The sequence below is a fragment of the Pipistrellus hanaki genome, assembly GCF_964339955.1.
Source record: "Pipistrellus hanaki genome assembly, chromosome: 11".
In the NCBI taxonomy this organism is placed as follows: Eukaryota; Metazoa; Chordata; class Mammalia; order Chiroptera; family Vespertilionidae; genus Pipistrellus; species Pipistrellus hanaki.
Genome location: NC_140513.1, coordinates 66,275,286 through 66,289,466, shown reverse-complemented (window position 1 = coordinate 66,289,466; position 14,181 = coordinate 66,275,286). Strand labels below are relative to the sequence as shown.

Below are 14,181 nucleotides of genomic sequence, written 5' to 3'. Positions count from 1 at the left end.
CGTGCCCGTATAAAGTTAATAGTTTTAATGACTGTGGTCATTATGTCATTCAGGTCCAGAACTTTTCCACACATAGCCTCTTGGTGGATAATGCAATGATAAGTAATCAAGGGTGTGTCGCAGTGACTTTTTTGCATTCTTTCCTTCATTAGTCCAACCAAGCCTTTCTTTTCTCCGCACATTGAAGGTGCGCCATCGGTAGTTAGCCCCACCAACTTTTCCCAGGGTAATTTAAAATTATTTATAGATTTCTCCACAGCCTCAAATATATCTCTACCAGTCGTCGTCCCATGCATGGCAGCTACATCCAAAAGTTCCTCAGTGACAGAGAGGTCGGTCTTCGTAGCACGTATAAAGATGGACAGCTGCGCTGTATCAGTGTTGTCTGTGCTTTCATCGATAGCAAGTGAAAAAGCGAGATAACTGCATGCCTGTTCGGCCAGCTGTGATGACAGATTTCCTGAGAGTTCTTGAACTCTATCTGCAATGGTGTTTCTTGACAAACTGACATTTTGAAAACTCTCTATCTGGTCTGGGCATACTTGCTCACACACTTTTAGCATGCATTGCTTCAAAAAGGCACCCTCTGAAAAACACCTTGAAGTACGGGCAATTTCCTCAGCCACTATAAAGCTTGCTTTCACTGCAGCATCATTTTTCGCTGTAGCCTTTGTAAACATTTGCTGCTGTGGTTGTAGTTTGCCTTTTAGTTCTTTAACAATTTTATGCTTTTCTTCCAAAGTATATTTGCCATACTTAACATTATGTTTGGTGTCAAAATGACGACGTATATTGTACTCTTTCATCACCGACACTGTCTCATAACACAATATACACACTGGTTTGCCCTCTCTAAGCACAAACATGTATTCATTTTCCCATTTGTCATTAAATTGTCTGCCTTCACCGTCAACTTTTCTTTTCCTGGACATTTTGGGATCAATATTGGCAGTAAAAGATGTAGTTTATTGGAAATCTGCGTTAGAAGGAAAAAGTTGAAAACTGCACAGGGATAGCTTGATTTGGCAGATGGAGTGGAGAAAAAAAAAGTCAGTCAATAAATGCCTGGCTGGGTACAGATAGCAGATTCTGTTGCGATTTTTATGCCTGCACTTTATGCCAGGAACTGGCAGCTTCTGCTGTGTATTTTTTATGCCCGCACACTCACTCTCTCCTCTGCTCTGCCACCCGCACAACCACATCGGATGCCGGACTATAGGTCACGCCTCCTGAATCTCGTGTGACTTGTTATCTATGCGCATGCGTAATAGATAGCAAGTACAGCGGCCGGCGAGGCGGCCGGCGAGATCACAAGCCTCCTATGTCACCTCGCGTCATTGTGATGGAACGCAGCGGAGTGCAGTGATGACAGCGCGGTGCGGGCCACATTGCAAGGCCTGGCGGGCCGGATTTGGCCCGCGGGCCTTGTGTTTGACATGTGTGGTATAGATCATCATGAAAATTTCTAAGATATAGAGCTAGCTACGCGCATTAGGAAAAGATTCTTGGATTTTACAGTAATTGCGGACTTCTAGTTCCTGCCTATTTTCCCCTAGATATCAGTAATTTCTTACAGTTCCATTTTTCACCACCGTCTCTAGCCTCCGTTTACCCAAAGGTCACATGTAAGAATAAGAGTAGGCAGAATTTCATTAAACAAACAAATTAATATATTATTAAAATCTATGGAAAAATAAGATTCTCTTGTCAGAGGGCTGCTTTCCTATAAAAACTGTACCACAATGCCTCTATATTCACAGTGAGGGAGAGCACCTGCTCGGTGCCTCCCTGGGAGATGCGGCTGCCAGGGACAGTTAGGTGCTGCTCTCATGGAGGGCACCTCCCAGCAAGGGGAGGGGAAGAGGAGGAATGAATATGGAAGCAAGACAAGGACAAGGGTGCTACAGGGGAAGCAATCAGGATGCTCTAATTAGAGAAAAACGGGGAGAAAGAATGGATTTACGTTGTTACGGGAGCGTGACTGAAGACTGAGCACGGGATCAAGGGAAGCAGAAGGAAGAATGATGAAATGGATGAAGATGAAACGGCTCCAGTGAAGCAGACATTGGTAATGGGGACCGTGGATGTCACTTCAGGTGCAAAGGATGGAACTAAAGGGTATTTAGTAAGAAAGTCACTTCATTTGATTTATATTTTCAAAAGCATTACATGTGAGGAGCAATGCCAGTGTTTCTGAGGAGGGCAGTGGCATGAGCCATGCTTTGTGAAGATTAGGTTAGCAACCTGGTTTAAGATCGCCAGGAAGAGGAAGAAGAGATTGGAGATAGAGACACCAACAGTCGCCATTATATAGAGTCAAAAGGTAATCAGTGCCTGAACTATAATGACAGCAAAGGACTGAAAAAGCAGGAAAGAGTGACAGGGAGATACACCACACAGGTGGAATGAATAGAACTTGCTTGATTGGAGCAAAAGAGGAGGAGTCGGAATTGTGGGCTGGGCTTTGGACCAGAGACTAAATGAACGCTGCTGTAAGGAAGACGCACTAAGTATAAAGGCAGAGGCCTGGGTGAAGGGAAGATCATGCATTCAGTTTTATCCAAGACCCCACTTCCTTCTCATTCTGCAGATACCACCCTGCAACTTCACTGCATTATTCCAGCCCAGCATTCCAGTGTATCTCATCCAAGGCTGGGCACCAACATTGTCAGACCAAGCCACACATCAAACCTACTGACGAAGGATGTGGCGGTTATTTCTTTACAATTCCTTGGGTGATTCTGATGTACAACGAGGGGTGAAATGCATTGGCCTATGCAGAGTACAAAAACAAGATTGATTTCTTGGGTGGAGGATTATTTGGACCATTTTCCTTACGCTTGGAGAACTTTAGTATTTCCTTTACTGTGGGTCTGCTTTTGATAAATCCCCCCATTTTTTGTCTTTAAATAGTTCATTTTTTTTCAAAGAATGCAGAGTCCCCTTCCCCCTGCAGTATTTGAAGATACCATTTCACTGTCTCTGAGCTTTCATTACTTCGGTGAAGTCACCAGTCAGTCTGTCAGTCTGATGGTCAAAGCTGGTACTAGAGTGATGCAAGTAAGGAGCTTGACTTGAATGCAAACCTATAGGCACTGCCACATTCCTTCCAGAAATGCCTGACTCTTCTTCCACAGCCCTGCCAGCATTCCATGTTCCGTTCGCGTTTTAGGCATCCAGGTAGGTGTGTAGTGATATCCTGCATTTCCCTGGTGACTAATGAGACTGAACATCTTTTCATGTGCTTACATGCTATATGCACCCCCTTTCATGTCATATCTTCTGCCCACTGGATTGTTTATGCTTTTACTGCTGAGTTCTGAGAGTTTATACAATCTAGATACTACTATTGCATTGTGGTTTGCAAATATTTTCTCCCAATCTGTAACAAGTCTTTTCTTCCTTTCACATAGTCTTTGACAGAGCAAAAGTTTTTGCTTTTGATGAGCGGGACATATAAATACGTCAAACGTAAACAATATCGGGTACGGGTAGGACATATGAATACGTCCTTGAAACATATGTTGCGCCCTGAAAGGGGCGGGACGTATATTTCCGAACAACAAAGGTATTAGTCATCCATACATGTCTCGACATGAATTTAAGACACGGAGGGAATCAGTATAATTTCGCTATTGAGAGTGGTGGACATGTTCTGGGTGAGCAGTGACAGGTACATACTTACACTTACCTACCTGTTTTCGTATTATATATTATTTACTTATATTTTTTATATCTCCAACCTTTATATAATAGAAAAACATATAAAATTGATCCAATCATCACTAATTTGTCAGAAAAGTTTAAAAGTTTTTATGTATGTGAACGAGAAATATGCATACCGTAGATGAATCTCTTTTATTATGGAAAGGGAATTTATCTTGGAAACAATATATATCTACAAAAAGAGCTAGATTTGGAATGAAGTTGTTTATTTTGAGTGAAAGCCAATCTGGATACGTACAAAATATAATTTTATACACAGGCAAGGACACAAATTATGGTTCGAAGTACCCACAAGAAAAACAATCAACAAGAATTGTTTTGGAGTTAACACATGACTTACTGAATAAAGGGTATAGGATTTACTTAGATAATTTCTATACGTCAATTCATTTGGCTGAACTCTTGTATCAAAACAATACAGACATTATTGGAACAATGAGGATAAACAGAGTCGGAATCCCCAGTGAAATAAAAACAAAAAAATTACAGAAAAATGAACATATAGTAAGAATCAAAGACAAACTTATGGTTTTAAAATGGAAGGATAAAAAAGACATATTGATGCTCAGTTCTATTCATAATGATGAAAAGACAATGACTGAAAAGAGAGGAAGAAGGCAAGAAAAACCGAATGTTGTCCTGGATTATAACAAGAATATGGGCGGCATAGATTTGGGAGATGGAGTTATAGTGGCCTACACGGCTGCCCGTAATAGGGTAAAAAAATTTTATAAAAAAATTTTTCTACAATTAATTGATATGTGCTGCTTCAATGCATATATTATATACAAAAAAGATAAAGGTCATTTGGATTGATTATACTTTTTGATAGAGTATGTAGAGAAATTGGTAGATAACAACATAGTGAAAACCCACCCAAAGACATCAACAAGCAGCTCTACATCTAAACCATCACGCTTAGTTGAAAGGCATTTTCCAGAACAAATGAAAAGCGATATAGGAAAAACTAAATCCAGGAAATGCCGAGTTTGCTACAAAAAAAGGTGTTAGGAAAGAATCTACAGATATATTTTAAAACAATTGTTGCACTATGTATCAACAATTGTTTTAAAATATATCACACGGAAGTTGAGTTTTAAATTTTTATATCTATATTTCAATTTTTTAAACTCAATATTTCTATTTTATTTGTGTGCTTTTGTTTAATGTTCTGTAATTGTTAGCTTTTTTATATTTTTTATTGTGTATAGAAATAAAAAAATATATTTTTTCTAATCTTTATAATTGTTTGTAAAATTTATAATTTTTTAATTTGATGTTCCCATTTTTTTGTTGGTATTCTTTTCTATTTGTTTGTAATTTTGTATTTTCCTTTGTGGTTTATATATAAATAAACGAAAAAAATATATATTTCATTTATTTTAACTAAGTATAAATAAAAAAATAATAATATAAAATTACGTCCACTGAGCATGATGTACTGACACGTCCTAGTGAAAGAGTATGCGCCCGTTGTATGTTGCGTAATTAAAAAGGGAACTCCCCGGTTAACAGGTTAAGGGACCAATATTTCCTTTTATGCACCGTGCTTTTGGTATCAAGTCTAAGAACTTGCCTAGCTCTGGGTTCTGAAGATTTTCTCTATCTTTTCCCAAAAGTTCTACAGTTTTACATTTAAGCACCTCATCCATTTTGAGTTAATATTTTATATAAGCTGTAAGATTTAAGGTGATGTCCAACTTTACCAACATCATTTGTAAAAACTCCTCCATTGAATTCCTTCTGTACCTTTATACAGAATCAGCTGAGTCTAATTGTGGGGGTCTATTTCAAGAGTTTCTGTTCTGTTCCATTCACTTATTAATGTATGTGCTTATGCCTCTGCCAATATCACCTGCTCTAATTACTGTAGCTATTATAGTAAGCCTTAATGTTAAATAGTGATTCCTCCCACTTCATGTTTTTAAAATATATTTTTGTTGATTTTAGCGAGGAAGGCAAAGAGATAACACATCAATGATGCGAGAGAGAATCATTGTTCGGCTGCCTCCTTCATAACCCCTACTGGGGATCGAGCCCACAACCCAAGCATGTGCTCTGACCAGGAATTGAATCATGACCTCCTGGTTCATAGGTCAATGCTCAACCACTGAGCCACGCTGACCGGGCAAGTCCTCCCACATTATTCTTTTTTGTCAAGACTGATAACTGTTCTAGGACTGGTGCCTTTCCTTACACGTTTTAAAATAAGTCTATGTCTACAAATAACCTTGCTGGGGTTTTGATAGAAAATGTTTTAAACTTACACACCTATCTGAGGATAACTGACATCTGTACTAAGTTGGGTTTTTCAGTGCATAACCATTATATGTCTCTCCACTAATTTAGGTCTTTATTTATTTATTTATCAGTATTTTTAAATTTTTAGCATATAGATCTGTTAAATATATACCTAAAAAATTTCATTCTCTTAGGATTGACTGTAATATTGTTTTCAACTTCAATTTTCACAGATCCATTGTTAGTGTATGGAAATGTACAATAGTTAATTTCTTTGTTTGCTGATCTTACATCTGGTGACTGATGAACTCATTTAACAGTTCTAAGAGATGTTTTCACCTTATTTGTTTTGTTTGGTAGATTCCTTGAGATTTTCTACCGGATAATTATATCATCTACAAATAGGGGCAGTTCTATTTTTTCCTTTCCAATATGTGCGCCCTTTATTTCTTTTTCTTGCCTACCAGTTGTTTCTGATGGTAGAAAGAATGTAAGTATTAATTTAAGTATGATGTCATTAACTGTAGATATTTGGTAGATACTTTTTTTCCCCTTAAATATATTTTATTGATATTTTACAGAGAGGAAAGGAGAGGGATAGAGGGTTAGAACCATTGATGAGAAAGAAACATCGATCAGCTGCCTCCTGCACACCCCCCACTGGGGAAGTGCCCACAATCAAGTTACATGCCCTTGACCGGAATCGAACCTGGGACCCTTCAGTCCGAAGGCCGACGCTCATTCCACTGAGCCAAACCGGTCAGGGCTGGTAGATACTTCTTATCAAATAAGATAATTCCCCTCTGTTTGTAACTCAGTGACATGAATGGTGTTAGATTTTATCAAGTACTTTCTGCTATACCAACTAATATGATAACATGATTTTTCTTCTTCTTGCTCGTTAATATGATAGATTACACGGAATGACTCAGTATAGTTATTTTAAAGTCTGAGTCTTATAATGCTAGTATCTGGGGCCCTTTAGTATCAGGTTTGTTGTCTGTCATTTCTACTGATCCCATTTTACCATCTTGGTTCTTTGTGTGCCTAGTTCTTTTATTTTGTGCCAAATGCTATATCTGAAAAACCCTTGCTAGAAATAATCTGAGGCACTAAGATGACATTAGCTTCCTCCTGAGAGGCTCTGCCAGACCTAAAGCACTAGTTATCCAGGGTCACCTTCATCCAATTTAAGTGACTGACATCATCCAAAGCTAAGCTGCACTCCTTGGGAGGGCCTGTTTCCTCCAGTTCACACTTGTGTGTGTGTGTGTGTGTGTGTGTGTGTGTGTGTGTTAATCCTCACTTAAGAGAATATTTTCCCATTGATTTTTAGAGCGAGTGGAAGGGAGAGGGAGACACAGAGAGAAATATTGATGTGAGCGAGACACATTGATTAGTTGCCTCCTGCACACACCCAGACCAGGGCCAGGGCACCTGCAATTGAGGACATGCCCTTGACGGGAATCAAACCTAGGAGCCTTCAGTCCTCGGGCCGACGCTCTATCCACTGAGCCAAACTGGCTAGGGCCACCCTTACTCTTAAGGTATATCCTTTGAGGGTCTCAACCTAAAGCAAAGGGATCACCAGGACTCCCTCAGTTGGCAGGACATGGACTCTAATTCCTATCCTCCTAGTCCTGCTGTGCTATCAAAAGCACTCAAGGTTGCCCCCTTTGGAACTGGAAGACATCCCAGCCCCAAACTATGGGTTCACCTCTCATGCCTCTGTCCTTACTTGTTTCAGACAATCAAAATGTGCTCTCTAGATCCAGCCAACTAAGATTACACTGAGCTGTACCCTGTACTCCATCTCCCAACCAGAGAGCAGACCCACACAGTGCCATCTGTTACTATGCAATATAAGACATAATTAACAAAAAAGAGATCATTTTTGAAAGCTTTTAATTAAACATTTTAGAATCATTTGATTTGCTTCATTTTAAAGCAATAGGTAAATGTTAATTCTACTAAAATATTCTTTTTACATAATCAAGAGGGGGAAAGCCTACATCTAACACACACATATTCCCTTATCCTACTAGTCTTTATCAAGTCCAGCTCAGTTAACCTCTGTGAAACTAATAGAGGAAAAATCACCTGTGATACTACTGTGGCTAAGACCACAGAACTTTCTAATGGAATTGTGCCATGCCTTGAAGTTCCACTTGAAAGTCACTAACAAAACCTCTAGAAATATTTAAAAAAAAAAAAAAAAGGAATTTAAAAAAACACACCCACAAACACCAAAGAATTGAAGGCCTGGCAGGCCTGGAGCGAATGGCTTATCCACATTTAGGAAAAGTCATCAGATCCCTTCTCTCCTTCCCTCTGCATTTTCTTCAAAGCAATCCATTAACAAAATTGCTGGTTCTTTCAGTGAAAAAAGGATGAAGGAACAGAGACAGAGACTGCATAAACTAAATATGAAAAAACAACAGCAAAGTGTATGCAACCACATAACAAGAACTACAATAGTTCTTAACTAATTCACACTGAAGTCTGCTGGATTAGCACCTAGGGACTTAACCCTTTGCACTCCGCTGTCCCCTCTCAGGGGACATCGGAATTCTAGCATATCACTCGGATGTCCCCTCTCAGGGGACATTGCAGTTTATTAGTGATTACGGGGAATTGAGTTATTTCAACACACGTTTCCGCCGCAAAGTAGCGTCGAGTAGCTGGTAGCCAATGTCCAGAATGGTTCGGAGTGCAAAGGGTTAAATGTGTTCCTTTATGTGTACGAAACACCACACTCCAATACTAGCCAAGACACAGAGGCTACCTACTTAAACGTTTTATTTGCCTATTTTTAAGTAACAGTTAGTAGCAGGCTTAAAAGGTTTCCAAGTTTAAGAAGATTTCCAGAAACCGAGTCCCTTAATGGACTCCAAATCTCAGATTAGTGATGTTGTAACTTTCTATAATAAGATATACACCTACATTTTGCTAACTTAAAGAAGCATTTCCAGCTGTCACAATGAAATATAGAAGGCAGATGTTTATTGACTACTATAATCTTGGAAGAAAATGGAAAAAAATCAATTAGGTATTTGGCAGAACTCAACAACCAACAAAAGAAGTTCATTCTCATGCAAATCACCTACAATGCCAAATATATCAAATTGCTGTATTAAGCTCGGAGAAGGAGACTAACTGGAAGACTGCAGGGTGCTGCTGGCTGTGTGCAGAAATGGGAGCTCCCCCTGCAGAGGAGGCGATGTCCTAGCAGGATGGACAGAGTGTTAATGAGCGAACAGAACGGCCATCTAAGAAACTCAGTTCCAGGCAGAAGGGGCAGAAGCTCACAAGCAGAACAGTGAACCAACCCTGCCAGTGTTGCCAACAGATCCTAGCTGCTTCTGGAGATACTTAAAAGATAAGCCATCAAACACTTGTTCTAAAGATTTAAGATAGTAATTATAAATAGAAGCAAAAAACAAACAGTTAAGATTTTACCTAACTCCATTACCAGTATAGAAGTTTGCTTAGGATAGGGCAGTTAACCCCTTCCAAATTGGAAGGAACTACATTCTAAAGGATTAGTTACAAAGCAAAATAAACTAAAAAGACTTTAAGAATAAAGGCAAAAATAATAGTTATTTTGTCAGGTTATTTTATTTTTCTACTTCATCCCCAAACTAAAAATCCATTGAAAAATAAGAAAATATTAGGTAACTGAAAATATTAGAAACATCAAAAATACACATAAGAATAAGTATTCTATGCTTATTTCAGCTGTCATAGATTCTATTGATATTACTGCCATGCACTCATATATAAAAGATGGCAACCTACCATGTTTGTTAAAAACCATATATTACAATGCAAATGGGTTTAGATTAGGTCAAACTACACAGAAATATCAGTGAAGTAAATCCTTCTTATGTTTATAAGAGGAAACTGCAGCTTTGCTTGATAGACATTTCATTTATCATAAATATGTTCTGAAAATTTAAAGAGATAGTTCTAGGTGTACCAGTTAATAATGGTGTGTTTTGTAATCAAAGAAAACATGATAATTTCAAGAGAAACATCAAAAGTGCTTTATTCAAAGTAATGTCCATTGCTAGCTACACATTTCCCCATCTTTCAGGTAATTGGTGGATACCGACCCAATAGAACTTTTCTTGTTTTGAGACAAACCATTCAGAGACCCAATTTTCCACTTCTTCGTACGTTTCCAACTGCTGCTCAGAAAGGGCGTGTTCCATTGATCAGAGGAATTGGTAATCTGAAGGAGCAAGGTCTGGTGAATACAGTCGGTGGGTTAATAATTCCCAGGCAAGATCTTTTAATGTGTCTTTAACTGGTTTTCAAGTGTGTGATGATGCATCATCATGAAGCAAAATTACTTTGCTGTGTCTTCTGGCACATTTTGGTCATTTCATGATCAAAGCATGGTTCAAATTGATTATTTGTTGTTGGTAGCAATCAGTATCAACGGTTTCACCTGGTTTTAGAAGCCTGTAATACACCACACCTTCCTGATACCACCAAACGCAGAGCATGGTCTTCTTTCTAAAGCAATCTGGTCTTGGAGTCAATGTTGATGGTTGACTTGGATTAACCATGATTTTGTGCATTTAGGATTCTCAAAATCAATCGACTTTACATCGCCAGTCACAATGTGATGCAAAAAAGACTTTCTTTCATGCCATTGAAGCAACATTTCACTGATGACTTTTGTTTTCCATTGCTCTTTCATTCATTTGATGTGGTAGCCATTTTCCTTCCTTTAAAATCTTTCCCATTGCTTGTAAATGATTGAAAGTTGTTTGCTGAGCAGCATTTAATCTTTGTGCAAGTTGTCTTTGAGTTTGACATGAATCTTCATCCAATAATGGTTGTAATTGTTGGTCTTCAAACTTCTTCGGTTGACTTGGCGTTGTCTTTCACATCGAAATCACTTTTAAAACTTTTAAACCATTGCATTCACAAGTATCTTGAAATGGAACACGTTCACCATAAGCTTCCCGAAGTATACGATAACTTTCAGTGGCACTTTTCTTCAAAATAAAGCAATGAATTATAACTTCTCCCAAATGTTCTTTTTTTGGTACAAAATTTGACATTTTTAAGCTTTGTAAAAATATCTATGATGTTAATACCTTCAGCAAATTTGACATATAAAGTTTTGAAGCTTGCTGTCAATACAACAAAATAGCATACATATCAAATCGCATGTATACCAACATATGTGTAACGCCATCTTTTGAAAAAAATCTGCATTATTAACTGGTACAACTAGTAATTAAAACCCCATGACTGTGGCTAATTTTGTGTATTTTAGAGGCTCACTTGGATAAGACTCTCAGAGAAGACAACAGAAGACTGATTTGAGGACTACAGCAATAGTCCCAATATTTACAATACCAGTTCTTAAATTTTCTAGTCATAGGACTCCAAAGAGATTTTGTTTAATTGGGTTTTACATATTGATATTTATACAATAATATTTTTATAATATTAGAAAGTTTATAAAAATCAGAAATTTTTACAGTATTATCTATTAACTAGAGGCTGGGTACACAAAATTTGTGCCCGGGGGTGAGTGGTGGGAGGGGAAGTTCCTCAGTCCAGACTGTACTCTCTCCAATCTGGGACCCCTTGAGGGATGTCTGACTGTTGATCATCCCTCTTATAATCTGGGACTGCGGGCTCCTAACCACTCACCTGCCTGCCTGCCTGATCGCCCCTAACCCCTCTGCCTGCCTGCCTGATGCCCCTAATTGCTCCCCTGCTGGCCTGATCACCCATAACTCCTCTCCCAGCAGGCCTGAATGCCCCTAACTCCTCTCCCCTGCCTGCCTGATCACCCCTAACCGCTTCTGCCTTGGCCCCTACTACAATGGCCTTGTCCGGAAGGACATCCAGACGACATCGGTCTATCTGGTTAAATTAGCATATTACCCTTTTATTAGTATAGATTCATTAGAGATAATATTTAGCCCTTTACGTGTAAATAGAAATATTATTTATGAGAATAAAGTATATTTTCCAAAACAAAACATTTTGAATAGAGTGGCATGATTTTACATTTCTTTCTTTCTTTTTTAAATCTCTTTAATGTCTGGCTTAATAGAAGAGAGCTGCGTTCTCATATTGCTGCCGCAGTCATTCTGTTGTGATATGTTGCTTTGGTTCAACTTATGAAGAAAATCCAGTATCACTAAGATAGTTAGGAAAAAAAGGACACAGCAGATATCCTGAAAGGGTCTTTAGAGACCAGGTCCTTGCATTGAACTTTGAGAGCTGCTAATTAATAACACAAAACACAGTGATGAATATTTATGCTTAGGATAGAGTAAGGGGGGTAGAGGACTGTAGATATCACCAGGATCATATAAACACCATGTTGATATATGCTAATGTGTACTTTATAGAACAAAGGCTGGGAAAGGAAATTGATTTCAAAAATTGATTTCAAGAATAGTAGTCTAAATCCATGAAATACATTTGTGCTTTGATTTCATTCAAGAACCCACAAAAAATTATATACAGAACACAGTTCTCTATTCTAGTCTTCATATTACTCAGGTCTCTCATATTGCTAGATATTTTTTTATGAAAGGAGTTCAAGGGGCTACATCTGTATAAACCCTTGAATCCCTGTCATGAGGATATTATCAGCTTAATTAGATATTGGGAACTGGGGGATGTTTTGAAAGCATGTCTGTGAGTAAAACCTGCTGAACCTCATGTAGGCCATTCTGTGGGAACCACAAAATGAGCCTGAAATGAGGCATTAAGGACTCTCAGGCACATTTTCTGTGAAGGGTTTACACTGGTGTCTTGAGGAAAATTATGAAACCCATCAGGAAGCTCATGCCATAAGCATGTTAACCAATAATATAAAAATTTAAAATGTCAATATCCCTGCTTTTAATATGGTTACTAAACCCCAAATGGTAATTTCTAAAACCAAAACCAACCTGCCTCACCCCTGCTTCATTTTAAATTAAATGTAATCCTTCAATTTATAGATGAAAGACAATTCCAAAAGAAAGTTAAAGTCAGCATCCTTAACTTGTCCCAGTTGCACCCAGATTCTCAAGTTCCAATCCCCTCTGCCAGAGGGTCCCACATCAAACACCGATGGCTCCCCATAAACAGACTATAATGTACCATAGAACAAAGGGTGCCCAAAATAGCTTCAAAATACCAAAGGGGATTAGCCAACAATTTTTTTCTTAAATTAAGCCTTTGTGATCTAAAGCTTGGCAAGCAGCATCAGAACAGAGAATTAGATTAACTTTATCATAAATAAAAATGACTAAAGTATTTTTTAAATGCTTTCATGAACAACATAAAATTCTCCAAAAATCTACGTATAGCACTGGATTTTTTACAGGTATGATTTCAAAAGGAAGTTATTCTTTCTAAAATGTATAACTACTATACTTCTTTTTAAGTTGGTTTTGACAATGTCATTATAAATTGTAATTGTAGACAATTCATTTTTTATCAGCTTATGGGGAAAAAGTACAGTAAAATATGACTATTTTAGGGATTATGTCTTCTGATATACAAGTATGAAGACTATTTTTTTACATACCTCCTTATATTAATTATGTATGCTAATATAAAATATCAAATAAAATTCATGTTTTATAAAAAATGGTGACTAGGAAGTTTGTCTATAATTTTATATATGAAGACAAGGTACAACCTGTTGCTAATTTTATATGCGAAGATTAGGAAGAGCCTGTCCATACTTGTAAGCAATGAGACAGTATCCCCTCAAGGGAAACAAACGGGTTAAGGGTACACATTTATAAAATTAACTGCTTTTTTAGGAAATATTTCTATATTTTTTCCAAGTCTTCCTTTTAAAAATCACTCTTGCAGGTAGAAAATGTTAAAGCCTGAGATAAGATGCTACCATTGTACACATTTATCATTTAAAATATCCTCTCTAGAGAAATTGACCATGAGTTTTAATAAACCCCATAATTTTCATGAATTAAATGGACAAAACCCAGTGACTTCACATTTCCATAACTTGTTCCTTTCATCAATACTAGTAAATATTAAAGACTAAGACAATTATCAACCTATAAAAAGGAAAATAAAAATTAAAGAATAAAATGGACTAGCAAGGACAACATTTTTGAATGAGGAAGAAAAACTTTGCTAATGATTCAAATTTTCATTCAATCAAACATTAAAGGAACTAATTAAGGGGCAGAAGTTATATGTTTTAAAAAATAA

General features: G+C 37.6%; 1 protein-coding gene across 4 annotated transcripts in view; it reads right to left on the bottom strand.

Annotated features, from left to right (window-relative positions):
- The window catches only part of FANCC (FA complementation group C), a gene marked incomplete at its 3' end in the record, with an annotated part of 222,335 nt that overhangs the window by 87,353 nt on the left and 120,801 nt on the right, over positions 1 to 14,181 (bottom strand). The gene's annotated exons all lie outside the window — the stretch shown is intronic.